The 18,329-nt window shown below is 42.2% G+C and overlaps 1 protein-coding gene and 1 long non-coding RNA gene across 13 annotated transcripts in view; one reads left to right on the top strand and one right to left on the bottom strand.

Annotated features, from left to right (window-relative positions):
* FOXN3 (forkhead box N3) overlaps positions 1 to 18,329 on the top strand; it is a 459,693-nt gene that overhangs the window by 65,648 nt on the left and 375,716 nt on the right. The gene's annotated exons all lie outside the window — the stretch shown is intronic.
* LOC129049808 (uncharacterized) lies at positions 1,547 to 10,147 on the bottom strand. Of its 2 annotated transcripts, XR_008513156.2 has the most exons (5): positions 10,081 to 10,147; positions 8,717 to 8,789; positions 8,372 to 8,532; positions 3,523 to 4,039; positions 1,547 to 3,287 (listed from the first exon to the last, which is right to left on the bottom strand). It is a non-coding gene; the product is annotated as an uncharacterized LOC129049808 (long non-coding RNA). The 2 variants fall into 2 exon arrangements; XR_008513157.2 differs by lacking the exon at positions 8,372 to 8,532 and having other exon boundaries at positions 3,523 to 3,805.

The following is an 18,329-nucleotide window of genomic DNA, read 5'->3' as shown; positions in this document are numbered from 1 at the left end:
TTATTTCTGAGATCTGAGTAATCCTTGAGAAGTTGTGATCATCAAACCTAACGTAGATATTCCCTTTCCCTGACTTCCCGATGAGCGGTGGAGTTGGCTGGAAAGGCTTGTGGGGCCTGCTGCCCGGGGAATTCATCTCCGGGGTAATTAGATAGCTGTTCAAGGGGCTGAGGATCCTAACTGGGGTGTTAAACATCTTGAGATGTGACTCAAGTTCTGCCTTCCTTCTTCATTAGGAATTAAAAGTTAGTATTTGGTCATTTTTACCTCCTGAGTTTTGCTTTCTAAATCTATTTTACGCTTTTTTTGTTTTCACTTTCATGTTATTTGAGTAAAGGGCTCCTTTAGGTTCATCTTTTAACTCAATTAACCCACAAGCACTACTTTATAGTCTTTCCCTACCAGACTGTCCTCATTATGTAATTATGGGTAACTGTGTGGCTTCTTGGCTATGAAGGCCAAACGTAGCCCCCCACAGCAGAAATGATTCTTGACAATTGTCTTTTTTTTTTTTTTTTTTTTTTTTGAGACAGGCTCTCTTTCTGTTGCCCAGCCTAGAATGCAGTGGTGACATCACTGCTTACTGCATTCTCAACTGCCTGGTCTCAAGTGATCCTCCCACCTCAGCCTCCCTAGTAGCTGGGACCACAGGCACAGGCCATCATGCCCAGCTAACTTTTGTATTTTTTGTAGAGACGAGGTTTCGCCATTTTGCGCAGGCTTGCCTTGAATTCCGGAGCTCAAGGGATCCTCCCGCCTTGACCTCCCAAAGTGTCTTGACAATTTTCTCATAGAGGCCCACCATAAATGCCTGCCAAATGGGGTGTTTGAGAGTCCCTTCATGTTGACCATCACTTTTTGCTTTTTGGAGACGGAGTCTCGCTCTTTCACCCAGGCTGGAGTGTTGTGGTGCGATCTTGGCTCACTGCAACCTCCACCCACTGCAGCCTCCGCCCACTGTGACCTCCGTCTCCTGGGTTCAAGCGATTCTCCTGTCTCAGCCTCCCGTAGCAGGGATTACAGGCACGCACCACCATGCTCAGCTAACTTTTGTATTTTTAGTAGAGATGGGGTTTTGGCATGTTTGCCAGGCTAGTCTCAAACTCCCAACCTCAGGTGATCTGCCTGCCTCGGCCTCCCAAAGTGTTGGGATTACAGGTGTGAGCCACTGTGCCCAGCCTCCCCAACACTTTTAATTAGGAGAATTCACATAACCCATGTGGAGACAGCCTCCAGGCCCCTGCAAGGAGTTTGTTTTATTGTGTACATAGACAATTTAGAGTAAAAACCTCATTTAAACCAAGGGTTATGTTTATACTTCTATTGTGAACTAAAATCATTTGGTTGTTTGAATGGGTTCAGCTTATTTATACATTATTCTTTTGTATAAGTCAGAGATAATACACGTGACGGTGACACATATGTGAACTGCATGCTCGTATTTGCTGGTAGAGACTTGAGTTTAGCTGATATTTTCACAGAATTTTTCTGGCCCCACTTAAGTGAACAAATAGTTATATCCTTCACAAAACAACTGAACACACAATTTGGAGTGATTTTTCAGATGCTCTTTACAATGATTGGCCCAAGGCCTATCTTAACATCATGTACTATAGAAGCAACCGTACGCTTTTCTTTGAAGAAGAAAGATAAATCTCAAGGCAACAGATTTCCTTCTGTTTTCCTTCAAGTGTTTGGCTCCAATTCAGTAATTAATTTTACGGAGATCATCAGACCATGATAACAGCAGCATGTGATATTCTTACCTTTTCTTAGGTGACTAGTACTAGGTTCCTAGAATCTCTGGGTTCCCAGCTTTTGGGGGTGTTGCATGTGAATTTTTGCTGTGGCGTGAGATTAAAACAAAAACAGACCAAACAGCTCTGGGAAACAGTTCTGATGTCTGGGATTTAGTCATGGGTGAGGCCCTAAAAATAGAGTGTACCCCTAGATGGGTATCTAGCAGAAAGGAAAGAGGAAGGGTAGGGGTGGGGGCAACCAGGCCTTCGTTCCACAAGCGTGTCATGTGTACCTGCTACATACTCGACACCATGCTGGCTGGAGACATAGTGTGCAGGGATAGAGTGGTCCACCAGATGTACAGGACCTGCCGTGAGGGGACTACACACTCGTGCAGAAGCCCTAGAGGACTATGTGGGGCAGCAGCTGGCACATGGCCCTCTCCTTTCCTAGCTCCTCATGGGAAAAGATACCAGCACTGTGAACTCTGTACCTTGGAGGGAGCTGAGTGCTGTGACCTTTTTTGTCGGGGGTGTGAGATGGGTTGTAGGGATCTAGTGGTGTTGGGAGGAAGGACAAGTGTTAGTAAGACAGGTTGGACCAGGGACGGGTTGAAGGGATAGTGGATGGATCAGAACCTATTCTGCTTCTAGGATTTTGGCTTTAGTCTCACAAAACTGATCTGATTGTGCAGAAGACAGGAAATCAAGGAAATTAACCCCAGAAAGTTAGACCCACAGCTCTTGAGCCCCTTAGCACAGTCGGGTGCCACACGTAAAGGATGTTGTCCTCCACCTCACCATCCTATCACTTGCTGCTTAATAAGTCAGCTCTTTTGCCTTCTGCTGCAGTGAAAACATGTCTACAATTCTTGGTAAGTAAATGGAGTCTTAAAGCTTAAACCTCTATCCCGGGCAAGGAACCAAAAGATGTCATTGTGCATAACTTCAAAGGCTGATAAGATGTTTAAGGGCTCTGCTCTCTGAAAGAGTTTCTTTCTTTTAAGGCGAGCCAGAAACATTCGTGTGTGTGTCCCACCATTATTCCAACAAGAAGTAGAAGACTGTTTCTTCCCTGCATGTCTGCAGAGGCTCTAGTTTGCCTGCCCCTACCCCACAGAAAAGAGTCTCTCGCTCTCTCCGCCTTACAATGATTGCATTGTGTTTTGGATGATGGATGTCCAGCAAGCATGGTATTAAAAGCAGTACCTTTACTTCTGGGGAAGAGTCAAAAAACAGTGGTCGCAGTTATACCATTTCTGTGTTTGCATGAAGCAGTCACCCGAGGACTCAGGAGTTCTTGATTTTTGTTTTGGATTATGACTGATGTGGTATGAGCTGGTGAAAAATAAGTGAGCTGCTTTCTCCCCATCTCTGATCATCCACTGTTGGACATCTCTTGGTGACAGGTCACACAGGTGTAGTGCAGAGTGTGCTGTTTGTCAAGGACATCTGTCTCTCTTTTTCAATTTTATCCTTGGGTGATGCAGAGTCTGTTGGTTTCTCTCTGTCACTGGCAGACAATTTGGCCCAGCAGACACCCTCAACCTATGAAAGAATGAGTGGAAGATTTTTCAGTAGATTGTCCAGGAAATGGGGAAGGGCTGGCAGTGCTACTGGAAGTGTTTGCTGTGCACTGTACATTATTTCACACAGAATGTCTTCCAGCTATAACAGGTTTTTTATACATTTTGATTTGGAAAATGAAGGCCTGCCCTGTCAAGTCTAGGAGGATAAGGCCTCAGAATGGAAGGGGATGAGGTCCACGTAAGGATTCATTTACCCCAGAGATGAGTGGCGGAACATGGATGTTTTGATGGCCAAAGACCACAGAGCTTCCTTTGTGTCTCATAGCATGGTGTTTGGAGCTCATGGGTGCTCAGTCAGTGCCTGCCAGCTGCATGATAAAGGTGTAATTTAGAGTACTGGTGTTTGCTTGTAGTTCTCCTGTTCTTCATCTGAATTCTTGGCCTGGAGGATGGAGGCAAAACTCTCTAGTCCTGCTTGTGATGCCGTCATGCATTACCATGGCTCACAGGCATCACGCTGAAGGAGCATTAGCCGGCCTGCCAGAAAGAAATGTAATGTGAATGAAGACTTGGGAACCTCACAGTCTGAAGCTCCCATTCTCGCATTCCAGGCTGATGCCCTCAGGCAGACTGGAGATAGCTTAATACAAGCATATTTGTAACACTCTGGCTCCATCCAGATCAAAGGGCAGGGAGCTCGCTTGGGTTGCAGCCTCCAAGATGAAAACTGGACCCTGAAGTGAGCCTGTGCGACTTGGCCATGCCTTGAATCTGAAAAGAAATACCAATTCTGTTATGGATGTTTGAACCATCGGATGGAAACGTTGAAGTCTCTTTGCCAATAATAAATTGGATTCAATTCCTCCCTCACCCTGCCCCCATCTTGGACTAGTATAAGATTTGGGGTTTGTTCTAAAGTGGTGCTTCTGTTTTGGGGGATATTGGGGAGTAGGAAGTGAGCTCACACAAGCCACTAGATGCTGGAGTGCCTGGGGCCAGAGAGGGCTCTGCTCAGAGGATGCGTCTTTCTGGATGTTTCGAATGTCATTGTAATTGGGATTGTTGAAGGCTAAGAGGAGCCTTGCTTTCTTTTCTCAAATAGACCATGGACAGGCGTTGGTGTTTTTGTTGCCTAAATTAGCTTTTAACAGATTCTTCAATTCCATGGATTAGTTAACATTTCAAAAGAAAATGTTCTTTTTTTTTTTTTTACAAATAAGGACTTTAAAAATTACCATTTGTTATCACTATAATTTCATAAAACAAAAGGCCTTTCAAACAACACATGAGTAAGAATTTAATTTCAGAATAAAGAGCATTTAAAAATATAATACATTTAACATTTTAAATTTCTTTTTTTTTTTTTTAGATGGAGTCTCACTCTTGTCACCGAGGCTGGAGTGCAGTGGCATGATCTCAGCTCACTACAACCTCCGCCTCCCAGGTTCAAGCAATTCTCCTGTCTCAGCCTCCCGAGTAGCTGGGATTACAGGCGCCCGCCACTATGCCTGGCTAATTTTTGTATTTTCAGTAGAGACAGGGTTTCACCATATTGATCAAGCTGGTCTGGAACTCCTGACCTCAGGTGATCCACCTGCCTTGGCCTCCAAAAGTGCTGGGATTACAGGCGTGAGCCACCGCGCCCAGCACATTATAAAAAATTTAATACCTTGTTCTGATATTTCTCATTTTGAAAACTTTGTCACTGACCAGTGTTGGCTGTGAGCAGGTATTTGAAAACAATTGTGTTAGGCTACCTAGATCTTGTAATATATAGGCATATATACATACATACATATATATAAATTGAAAAGAAAAATCATCATTATTATGGTAATAGCTTACATTTACATTAAGGTTCTAATTATAGAATACTTTTACATACATTATCCCATACGATTAGTTAGCGTATGCCTTTGAAACATAAATTAATCTTAATAGTAAGCTAAATGGAATTAAGAATAGAAGTCTAGTGTTTAAGTAAATTGTTGGTGTCCTAGAGTCAAATATGAATAATTTTTAAATTATCTACTGCTTTGATTTTTCCGTCTCTGTTACCCTGCTATATTAGCAAGAGTAAATAAATAATGCTGTGATAGGTGCACATCTTTATAACCGTATATGTAGCCTAGCCGCATACATGCATATATTCTGACAAACATAAATATACATGTGAGGAATAATTAGGAAATTATATAAAATACTGTCTGAGAAAATCTTGGAAATATGTAGGGCAGAGATTAAGGGTGGGAGGGAGAGAAAGCGCAGGCAGGAGTAAGCAAGTGAAAGGTAATTTTTACTCTAAGTGAATGGGGTGTTTCTTGTCCCAAAGCTGTGTTTAAAAACACATATATATTTTTTATTTCAACTCAAGTGTTCTATCATGAATAATTGAACAGAGGTGTGTCCAGTGTTGAATGCTGTCTTTGAACATGAGAAAGTATTTTCCCTTTGCCAGTTCCCCCTTCCACCTCCTACTTTCTCTCCTAGGGTTAGAGATTGGCTTCCTGAGATTTCCTAGAGGAGATAACTAGCTTCAGAATTCTGGGTTGCAAGGGTTTCTGTGAAGCAAAATCTCCTGGCAAATTGCTAAATCACCAGCTTTATTTCGAAGACCCTCAACTAAGCTAGAACTTCAGTTAGGCATTATTTAAATAATCAGTTAATTCAGGCAGTGATCAGCCTTGGTGCTGGGCAGTGGGGATACAATGGAGGGTAAGATAGAAATAGTATCTACCTGTGGGAGTTCACAGTCTGTTGAGATGGGCAAACTAGGAGGTAACAAATAATTGGTTACAAATGATAATTTCTAGATAGGAAACAAATGGGATGCTATTATCACTAAATCTGAAAGAAGCAATGTGAGATACTCATCAGGCAATGTGAAAATTCTAGTGGTAATCAACAATTAACAATTGCTTGAGGTCAGGAGTTCAAGACGAGCCTGGCCAACATGGTGAAACCCCATCTCTACTAAAAATACAAAAAAAAAAAACCCCAAACCAAAAAACAAACAAACAAAAAACAATTAGCCAGGCATGGTGGCACGTGCCTGTAGCCCCAGCCACTTGGGAGACTGAGGCAGGAGAATTGCTTGAACCTGGGAGGCAGAGGTTGCAGTGAGCCAAGATTGTGCAACTGCACTCCAGCCTGGGCAACAGAGCAAAACTATGTCTCAAAAATAAATAAATAAATAAATAACCTAGTGTCCGGTATTCTGTTATACAAGCACAAAACATACAATGACTGTGGTTATCCAATTTCACATTCCCATCAGCAATCTGATTACAGGCGTAAGCCACCTTGCCCAGCCTCTGTTCTTTATAAATTACCTAGTGTCAGGGCCGGTGTGGTGGCTCGTGCCTGTAATCCCAGCACTTTGGGAGGCTGAGGTGGGTGGATCGCTTAAGGTCAGGAGTTTGAGACCAGCCTGGCCAACATGGTGAAACCCGTGTCTACTAAAAATACAAAAATTAGCCAGGTGTGGTGGCAGGTGTTTGTAATTCCAGCTATTTGGGAGGCTGAGGCAGGAGAATTGCCTGAACCCGGGAGGTGGAGGTTGCAGTGAGCCGAGATCATGCCACTGCACTCCAGACTGGCTGACAGAGCGAGACTCTGTGTGTATGTATGTATGTTTGCATATGTATATGTGTGTATGCGTACGTGTATGCATATGTGTATATATACATGTGTATGTATATACATATATGTGAAAAGGGCAAAGGTTATTTAGGAAATTTGTTTTGCTTTTATGATATAAAAAATTATTTTAAGAAAAGAAGCTATTGGGGCCAGGTGTGGTGGCTCACGCCTGTAATCCCAGCACTTTGGGAGGCCAAGGCGGGTGGATCACGAGGTCAAGAGATTGAGACCATCCTGACCAGCATGGTGAAACCCCGTCTCTGCTAAAAATACAAAAAATTAGCTGGGTGTGGTGGCAGGTGCCTGTAGTCCCAGCTACTTGGGAGGCTGAGGCAGGAGAATCACTTGAACCTGGGAGGCGGAGCTTGCAGTGAGCCGAGATTGCACCACTACACTCCAGCCTGGTGACAGAGCGAGACTCCGTCTCAAAAAACAAAACAAAACAAAACAAAACAAAAAACAAAAAGAAAGAAAAAGAAAAAGGAAAAAAGAAAAGAAGCTATTGGGAAAAAATCATTTCCTCTTAATTTTTCCATGGCTTCTCCTTACTGAATAATTCTCTGTAAAACAGCCATTTACTAGGCTATTTACAGGAAGCAAAAAGCACTCCCATAGAAAGGGTAAAGCTGTTTGGCTGACTTAATATTCATACCATAGATTCTTCTTTCTACATCTTGGAGCTAACAGTTTGATCAGACAGCACAGATTATCCAGAAACCTAAAAAGTTTTAATTTTTCAGGAGTTATGTTTACATGCCATTGTGTTCTCCTCCAGTGAAAAACAAAATCATCTAACCTTGATTGAGCATCTAACTCTGTGAATAAGAACCTAAGACTGCACGTGGGGCACATATACCTGGTAGGAGAGAGGAGAGTAATAGGCAAAGAATGACTATAAAGTAGAAAAGGTTCCATGGACAGGCAGAGCTGTAGGCAACAGGGAAATGTTAGTTTGGGGAGTAGTGGCTCAGCAAAGGATTACTGGGGTGGCGTTTGTGAAGGGTGGCCAGTGTTGGACTTGAGAGTAGCTCTGCCCCACAGATCAGTTACCTTCACAAGCTCCTGAGGATACCCATTAGGCCTCTTTTTCATATTAAAATTAACAACTTTTTGTTACCTGAGGGCATATGTCTTGTTAGGGAGTAATAATAATTTATCAGTTTCCATCAAGTTGCAGTTTATCATCATGATGGTTTCAGAGGAGGCTGCTTTTAGCTCTTGCAGTGCATTTTAATGTGTTGCAAGAAACATGGAAACTGACTAACGGTGTAATGGATGTGTAATGGACTGCGAGCTGGGGAGGCCACGAATGAGACATGCTATGGCTGGACCATGAAAGGGCTTCTCTAGAGGTCATATGCATTCTCCATGTTAGAAGGAGCCAGTAGGCAGTTTGGTTTCACCCGACACTCTTACACATGTGGGCACGATTGCTCGTCTCCTTGTTTTGGTTGCATTTACCCTCAGTCTCTCCTCTGGTGGCCCCCATATCGACGAATGAGATCCCAGGTTCAGGGTTGCAAAGAAGAGGAAATGTCCTGTCCATGCCAGTATGTGCAGTTTTTTGAAGAGGCTCTCGCTGAAGGTGATGATTCATTACAAATGCTATCAAGCATGTGTTTCTCAAAGAGAAAGAAAAGTTAGACATCAGGTGTGAAGGTATTTATGGCATTCAGAGCCCTGGCAGGTAGGCCTGCTTCATTCCAGAACCCTGGGAAAAACTGACCACTTTTAGAGTCCAGCCAGCTTGTTCAGTATCTCTGGGAGGCATCTTTCAGAAATGAACATAGTAAATGCCAAACTAACCTTTTGAGGAAGAAGTAGTCCCCGCATATCCACAGTTCTCTTCATGCTTTGAGTTACCTGCAGTCAACTGCAGCTTGAAAATAGTAAATGGAAGATTCCAAAAATGAACAGTGTATATTTCAGTTGCGTCTTGCTCTAAGGATTGTGATGAAATCTCGTGCTGTCACGCTCTGTCCTGCCTGGTGCATGAATCATCCCTTTGTCTAGCATTTCTACACTGTATATACTACCCATCCGTAAGTCACTCAGCAGCTGTCTCCGTTAGGTGGAGAAAACATAGGTGTGTAAGGTTTGGTACTATCTGGGATTTCAGGGATCCACTGGGGGTCTTAGAACTTGTCCCCCGTGGAGAAGGAGGGACTGCTGCAGCTGATGAGAAGAGGCCATTTTACTTTATGTCCTGATAGTAAATGTATTCTAAATAAGGCCTGGCCCAAGGTCTTACCTTTCTCTGTTGCCCTACAGCATAAGGTTGGGATCTCAGAACCCTTAGTAAGGGTTTGTTGATTATTGACTGATGTCCTCAGATGTTAGCAAAAGGAGATTTTGCTAAATAATTGTGGCTAAATTCTAGCCCAGAGTTTTAAGTTTATAATGACCTGTGGTCACACTATTACATTCCAGCTTGGGGGACAGCGCAAGACCCTGTCTTAAAAAAAAAAAAAAAAAAAAAAAAAAAGGCCGGGCACTGTGGCTCATGCCTGTAATCCCAGCACTTTGGGAGGCCGAGGCGGGCGGATCACGAGGTCAGGAGATCGAGACCATTCTGGCTAACGCGGTGAAACCCCGTCTTTACTAAAAATACAAAAAATTATCCAGGCGTGGTAGCGGGCCTCTATAGTCCCAGCTACTTGGGAGGCTGAGGCTGGAGACTCCAGCCTGGGCGACAGAGCGAGACTCTGTCTCAAAAAAAAAAAAAAAAAGCAAACTCTTAAAAAAAAATGCAGCTAAAATAGTACCAGACTGTATACCCATTAAAATTAAAAATACAAAATTAAAAAGCAAAATACCAGGCATAAAGATGCATTTGACACCAGAATCTATTACATCGAAGCTCCATCTTCATAACATTAATATTTTTCCAAAATATTTTAAGTACTTCCCCCCCCCAACCCCATTGGTTTTGGATATTCTGGTCTTAAAACCAAATCAGTTGTATACTAGAATGCAGAAGAGATTTATCACCCAGTAGAATGAACTTCAGTGAATCCTAGTGTTTCTGATAAGTTAGTCTTTAGTTGGGTGTTGGGATATTTTCTGTCTCTCTCTGATTTCTGAATTTGGAAGTGAGTGTGTTACAGTACATTTTTATTCGGTTTTAATCCATCAAAATCAAGTTAGTTGTAAGTGATGGAAGAGCTTACTTTGTGTAGTCCGGGCTGCCTGGAGACATCAGCCACATGCCAAAAGCTTGCTGGTTGCCCAGCAACCTTGCTGGAGGAATAGATTTTCTGCCACTGGCTCCGTTTTTAGTCGAGGCGGAATCTATTAACACTACTATTCTAGCCCAGAGAACTGGAGCTGGAGTTTAGCTGAAAAGAATGGCTGGGGTTTTTTTGTTTTTGTTTTTTTAATAACCCAGCATCGTGTTTCTGGCTTCTAAACCCTACTGCTAATTTCACTGACTTCTATATAAAGACTTAGAGCTTATTAATATTACTTAGCACCGTAGAAGCTAAAGAGGTCAGTCTTGTGCCTTCTTGGCCCCTAAGAAAGCTCATTGTTTCATCTCTGTAGAAACTACCTCACAGGCAATGGGTGTGGACCGTGAGCATCCAAGTTGAAGGGGGAACAGAGAAGACTGACCTCATTTGCCCCCATACTTAATCCAAGTCCTCACCAGGTGTACTTGTCGGCTGTGCCTTCCAGAGGCAAACTTATGTGGTGGTTGAAGCTGGTATTTCTTCAAGTATACGCGATCCAGCTCTGATTGAAAAGCACCTGTGTATTCCTTCCTCTTATACTTCAATCAAAGAGTGTCTTTTCTCCTTTTGTAGCTAAATACTTCACCGGCAGGATTGATGGTTTCTTTCTACCAGGGGAGTTTGTGCTGCCGGCAGCCCCATTGTTTTGTTTCTGCTTTTAATGTAATAGCTTTGGGTTGTAGCACAGGAAGATGATGCCTAAGTCCAGCGTCAGGTGGCTGGAGTTCTTTGCCACTGCTGAAATGCAATTTTAATAATGGACTGTGTCAGCCAAATGTGTTTCCTTGCCCCTTTGTAAAACAAAAGAAGATCTCAGCATATTAACCCATCGATGGCAGGAAAAAATCAAAATCTCCAAGAATGCCAATTAATGAAATGGCACTCGCATCTCAAATTATAAATCTCCTTAATACACTTCAGAAATTCTCTGGGTAGACAAGGAAGGGGTTGCTCCAAGCCATCTCATCAGTCCCACTTTTTCTAAGGCACAAATGTAGAAAAGATGCAGAAAAGTAGTTTGTGGTTTGGTAGAGAAACGAGCTGTACGACAAAAGCAATGACGAACTTGACTAAATAACCTCAGGTTGTGTTTATTTGTTCTGATCATGCTGAACTTTATTAATTGTGAAAAGTCTGTCAGAGGCATTCGAACCAGAGTGACTCCATTTTGAGCAAGGGCTAGGAAAATGAGGCTGAGATTTGCTGGGCTCCATTCTCAGAAAGTTAGGCATTCCTAGCCTCTAGATGTTTACGGTTAAGGGAACAAATTAATAGTGTTTACTAAACAGATCCAGACTTGGGAGTGTCCAGATATCCCGATATCTGGAGAACAAAGGCACTCTTAATTTTGCTTTAAAGATAATAATATCGATTCTTGCAAAATATAGTAATTAAGAAAATTAATCCTTTATCACAAACCCTTGTAGCAGAGCACATCTCCCCATATATACGAGTATTGTACTTAGGGTGGATGCGTTCCTCCTCTTACTTTCAGGAACATCTTACTCTGTCCATGGAGTAGCTGTTCTTTCGCCACTTTACTTTCTTAATAAACTTGCTTTTACTTTGCACTGTGGACTCGCCCTGAATTCTTTCTTGCGCGAGATCCAAGAACCCTCTCTTGGGGTCTGGATCAGGACCGCTTTCCTTTAACAACTTGGGTCTTTGGGCTTATATTTTCCTGAGTAATCTTAGAATATTGCTGATGCAAGGGACCTTTGTAGTTCCACGTGCCCAGTTTTACAAATAAGGAAACCAGAGAAGTAAAAAAGTTTGCTCAAGGATGTGCAGCTATGTCCAGAGTGGCAGAGCAAGGGAGCAAAATCCCAGCCATAGCACTGTTACAGGAAAGGGGTCCTGATCCAGACTCCAAGAGAGTGTTCTTGAATCTCATGCAAGAAAGAATTCAGAGCAAGTCCATAGAGTAAAGCGAAAGCAAGTTTACAAAGAAAGTAAAGGAATAAAAGAATGGCTATTCCATAGACAGAGTAGCCGCGAGGGCTGCTGGCTGCCCATTTTTATGGTTATTTCTTGATGATATGCTAAACAAGGGGGGGATTATTCATTCCTCCCCTTTATAGACCATATAGGGTAACTTCCTGACATTGCTGTGGCATTTATAAACTGTCGTGGTGCTGGTGGGAGTGTAGCAGTGAGGAGGACCACAGGTAACTGTTGTGGCCATCTTGGTTTTGGTGGGTTTTGGCCGGCTTCTTTATCACAAGGTGTTTTATCAGCAAGGTCTTTGTGACCTGTATCTTGTGCCAACCTCGTATCTCATCCTGTGACTTAGAATGCCTTCACCATCTGGGAATGCGGCCCAGTAGGTCTCAGCTTTGTTTTACTCAGCTCCTATTCAAGATGGAGTTGATGTGGTTCAAACATCTCTTACAGCACCACCCACATGATGTGTTTGAAGTGAACCCAGGAAGGAAAAGTACCTGTTTCTGTAGCTCTGGTTCCATTCATATATCCAACAAATATTTGTGAGAGATCTGTCCGGTGAGGTCCTGAGCTTCCAATGACACAATGTACAAATTGAAATCAAAATCGGTAAGAATCTTAGAATTCTTCTAATTCTAACATACTGTGACTCAGCCAAAGATACTCTGACTCAGCCATTTAGTTTATTCATTCATTCAGTTCCTTCATGTTGCAAACACTTATTAGACATTTCCTACTTACTACTGCAAATCTCTGCACAACAAAAGTATTTTTAAGACCCAAGCTGAGTCACTTATATCAAGGAACATTCCATATAGACTTCTCTTAGCAGCAGCAGTCTTTGGATGTTTTATCCTAACAAAATTAGATTTTTAAAGGCATATAACTCATTCATTTTCTTTTTTTTTTTTTTTGAGACATAGTCTCACTGTGTCACCCAGGCTGGAGTGCAGTGGCACCATCTCGGCTCACTACAACCTCCGCCTCCCGGTTCAAGCGAGTCTCCTGCCTCAGCCTCCCAAGTAGCTGGGACTACAGGTGCGTGCCACCATGCTCGGCTAATTTTTTTTTTTGTATTTTTAGTAGAGACGAGGTTTCACTATGTTGGCCAGGGTGGTCTTGAACTCCTGACCTCGCGATCAGCCCGCCTTGGCTTCCCAGAGTGCTGGGATTACAGGCATGAGCCACCCCGCCCAGCCTCATTTTCTTTCTAACTGGTTGCTTTAGGTCTCCAGCCAACTTTATATGCAAGATTTTAAAAAATTGTCTGCTATGAAACTCTAGTGTAAGGATTTGCTTCAGTTTTAGGTCTATGTTAAGCATGCCTTTTAGAGGGTGGTGGTAAACATTGGTTTACTTGGCTAGGTAAAGCATCTGTTTTCAAGGTCTTGATCTAACCACATACCCCATAGTCACTTGTTCCTGGCCTTTGTTGTTATCTCTATTTGCTCAGCAATGTCCATAGTCCTAAAGTCTGCCTTAAATTTCACATGGTTATTGCATTACCTTCTGCTACCATGCTGCAAACACCAATTTGAAGGAGTGGCGTGAGAAAACAACTAAAAGTATTTATCCTGCTGTTCTTTGCATTTTCTTTGTTCTGTTGCATCATGATATCTGGCTATCGGATTTCATAGAAAAGTAAAAACAGCCGAGGGCACTGTTTTTGTAATTTCATATTAAACTCATTTCCTTGAAAATCTGGCTTGAGATGAGTGTTCTTTAGACTTCTCTTCCATTTTGGTATGTTTCCTTTTTCTTTTCTCATGCAGCCTATGTCTAGTTTTTCAAGCATATTGAAGTTGAATATATTTTTGTTTTAGTATCAGAAGGCACAGCTGCAGTGGACTAACCCTAACGAGCCTCTCTCTGTCACCCATCAGTGTCTCAAGCAGCAGTCCCTGACCATCAAAGTGTGCTCTGTGCTAAGTACTCTGCTGGATGATTTGGCTTAGGTTTCTCAATAAATACACCTACTTACCCTAAGAGGCAGTTAATATTATTCCCATTTGACTGATACAGAAACTGAGGCTGAGAAAGTGGAAGCAATTTTTAAGTCAAGATCACACAATGTAAGTGGTGAGCAGGACCCAAGATTGTGTTTATATGATTTTGAAATTTTGTTATCGACCATACTTATAAGCCCTGCTTTATTTCTCCATTATAGACATCACATTTTTTTTTCTTTTAAACTGAGACAATGGCAAAATAAAAACAGGGCAGTGTTTTATGTATCATTTTCACTGGACTGGTATTTTCTGTGTTTTTCAGAACACTAGCCAGCAAGATGCTCCTAAAAAACAAACATTAAATTAATTTGGTCAAAACTGCACATTATATCCTTTTCTAGGAGATGCTATTTTATTTTATTTCATTTTCTCAAATTTCCATTTGACTACATAACCTTTTTATCTTCAAATCCCTTTAAAAGCACAAATTGGGAAAGGTTTCAGTTAAAAGACAAGTGAAGAATTTGGTATTATACAACTAAATTTTTAAAAATAAAAAAAAGAAAAGTGGCCAGGCACGTGGCTCACACCTGTAATCCCAGCACTTTGGGAGGCCGAGGCAGGTGGATCACGGGGTCAGGAGTTCGAGACCAGTCTGGCCAACATAGTAAAACCCTGTCTCTACTAAAAATACAAAAATTAGCCAGACGTGGTGGCGAGCGCCTATAATCCCAGCTACTTAGGAGGCTGAGGCAAGAGAATCGCTTGAACCCAGGGGGCAGAAGTTGCAGTAAGCGGAGATCGGGCCACTGCACTCCAGCTGGGGCGACAGAGTGAGACTCCGTCTCAAAAATAAATAAATAGATAAATAAATAAATAATAATAAAAGACCAGGTGCGGTGACTCATGCCTGTAATTCCAGCTCTTTTGGGAGGCTGAGGCGGGCGGATCACCTGAGGTTGGGAGTTCGAGACCAGCCTGACCAACATGGAGAAACCCAGTCTCTACTAAAAATACAAAATTAGCCGGGCGTGGTGGCGCACGCCTGTAATCCCAGCTACTCAGGAGGCTGAGGCAGGAGAATTGCTTGAACTCAGGAGGCAGAGGTTGTGGTGAGCCAAGATCGCGCCATTGCATTCCAGCCTGGGCAACAAGGGCAAAACTCCATCTTAAAAAAGAAAAAAAGGGAAAAGAAAGGGAAAAAGGAAAACAGAATCTTCTGAAGCCCCCTAGAAATGGCAACCTCCTGCTTCATTCTGTCTTCACTTCAAAATTCTATTTTTATTCTTTACCTGAACTCCTCCAAGACCAGGAATATGAGTCCCCTCTTTCTTATCTCCTCCCCAGAGGCCTTCGTTTTTTGATCCAAGTCCTGGCTAGATTTTGTGCCATCTGTGCGCTCTGGGTACGTTATGCTCCTTGAGGGGAGGAACTGGGTTTTAACATCTTTGTGACCTTATAGTGGCCACAGTAGCTACTTAGGAAATGCATAAATGAACTGCGTTTTGAGCAGAAGAACAAATACATTACGTGGATCTGTTTTTCTGAGTTAACTCTAGCCAAGTGATTAACCCCCTCTTTGGGTGACAGTGAGAAATTTGAGAAGCTGCAGTAACTCATTTATATCACTAGGGTTCCATTTGGAAAATGATACCTCCTGTTGTCTTATTTAATTAGTAATTGTGTTTTCAGTTCCAATTGAAAGCCTCAGAAGAAAGGATAGTAATAAACTGTGGTATATGGTATTATTATTGTTATCTAATTATATTTACTATTGTGACAGTTTTCGATTGAGGTTCTTTTGAAGAAGGAACTTGTCAATGTTATCTTATAGGCTTCTCTCTTGTTCCTCCTTTACCTCTCCTTGTATTCTAAACTCCAGTATTAAGTATGAGCCTCTTTTATAGATATGTAAATTGATGCACACAGTTTTGTTGTTTGTTTGTTCTTAACAACATGGCCTAAAGTTGTTTGGTAAGTTCATTCTGGATCTAGAGATTTATTCACCAGTCTTTTCAGAGATGTCACTCATACATTGGCAAAGGCAGTGGGGGAACCAAGGGAACGATGCCCCAACAAGAGGTTGGAAGATGTGGGAGCTGCTTTGGCTCTGCAATTTACTTGTTGCATGGCTTTGGACAGGCCATCCTTCCATCCATTCATCCATGCATTTTATTCATCCATTAAGCATTTCATGGAATCCGTTAGATTGGTAGTCCATCCATCCATCCATCCATCCATCCAACATTTCATGGAATCCTCTAAATTGGACAGTCCATCAATCCATCCATTCATTCATTCATCAAACATTCCATAGACTCCTCTAGATTGGACAGTCCGTCCATGCATCCATCAGTCATTCTATGAAATTCATTGGATAGAACAGACCATCCATCCATTCATCCGTCCACTTATTCATCCACCAAGCATTTCATGGAATCCACCAGGAATCCTCCATTCTGTGGAGTCCCCCCAGGCTAGATGTTGCTATTACAAAGATGAATAGGACATTGTCCCCATTCTCAAGGAACTTCCTGTTTAGGATGTGGATTCAGACACATAAACCAACATCCTCAGAGAAATGCTGTGGGTGCTTTGTCAGAAGCGTGTCCAGGTCAAATGGCATCCCAGAGGAGAGAGGAGCAGCATTCCTTCTGGTGCTCTGGAGACACTTTGTGGCAAAACTGACATGGGGTTGAGTTGAGAGAAACAGAAGATATAATCAAGGGGTCATGCCATGATAAAGAATTTGGATTTTATACTTCTTTATAATTTCACAGTGATGGGGGCCACTGACGATTTTAAACAGAGAACAGCACAGCCATTGGAAGATAAACCTGGAGGATGACCTTATTTAATGTTTTTTTTTAATCTTTTAAAATTTTTTTTATTTTTGAGACAAAGTCTTGCTCTGTCGCCCAGGCTGGAGTGCAGAGGCCTGATCTCGGCTCACTGCAACTTCCATCTCCCAGGTTCAAGCGATTCTCCTGCCTCAGCCTCCCAAGTAGCTGGGATTTCAGGCATGCAACACAATACAATAATTTTTGTATTTTTAGTAGAGATGGGGTTTCATCATGTTGGTCAGTCTGGTCTCGAACTCCTGACCTCGTGATCCGCCCGCCTCGGCCTTCCAAAGTGCTGGGATTATAGGCGTGAGCCACCGCGCCCGCTGACCTTATTTAATCTTTATAAGCCTCACTTTTCACATCTAGAAGACAGACACAAATAATACCTATTCCTCTTGCTCATGGGTTTCTTTGGGTTGCATTTATCTGTGAAATGCTATTAAAATAGCTAGAGTGTACTCACTACTTTCTAAGCACTTTAATCCTCACAGCAACTTCACAAAGGTCATTATTGCTATTACTTACATTTTAGAGATGCAGCTAGTTACAGAGGCTGAAACCTGACCTAGGGATACACAGCTAGGACTAGTGGCATAGCCAGGATTTGAAACCAGGTCTACCAGATTTTGGAGTCCCCATGTCCATAGCCACCACACAGTGCTGGCAAGACTTTTCATCTGTGCTTCATTCCTCACCTAAAACATCTTGGCTGGTGGCTTTATTTTGCCTCCAATGACCTTTGCAGAATGTTGATGTATTGGAAAGACTCAAGATCAGCTCAAACACATGTGCTGTTATTTACAACTATTTAATCTTTGTCTTTAATAATATAATCTTTTATCATTGAATAGAACCAAGTTTACGGAGTAGAATATATGACTAATTCTTTTGTACTAACTGGGTGTTACAAACGACATATGTTTCTATGGGCATATACATAAATCTCCCTCCCAGTGTTAACAGAAAATCAATTCTGACTCTGACTTCATCCTTTTGGGGAGTTCTTCTGAAGATCCATATTATGAATAGGTAAAAAGTGAAACTGTAGAGGATATAATGAGATGGATTAGAGCAGGGGAAAGATCTTGAATGGGGTAGGCTTGTTAAGAAGAGTTGCCAAAGAACAGAATAGACAAAGGTAAGGAAGTAGGTTTGGCAAACACAGCAAGCTCTGCTTGTTGAAAAGACAGTCTGGAAAATATTCTAGAAGTTCACACGCAGGGAGTTGGAATCCAAGGACAACTTAACAGCACCTCTTTAGTAAAAGTTTATTCACTGTATTTTCTCTGTACTAGGTCACTGCTGGGTGAAAAAAAGGCTGCATTATCTGCTAACCATGAATGGGGGTGTCTTTAAGTATTACTGCTTGAAGATTCAGGAAGCTCAAGAATAATAATTCAAATAAAATGCTGTTCCATGTCTTGACCTGTGTTCAGTGTGCCAAGAAATA

Source organism: Pongo abelii, chromosome 15 (assembly GCF_028885655.2).
Source record: "Pongo abelii isolate AG06213 chromosome 15, NHGRI_mPonAbe1-v2.0_pri, whole genome shotgun sequence".
NCBI lineage: Eukaryota > Metazoa > Chordata > Mammalia > Primates > Hominidae > Pongo > Pongo abelii.
This window is presented reverse-complemented; position numbering and strand designations above follow the sequence as displayed.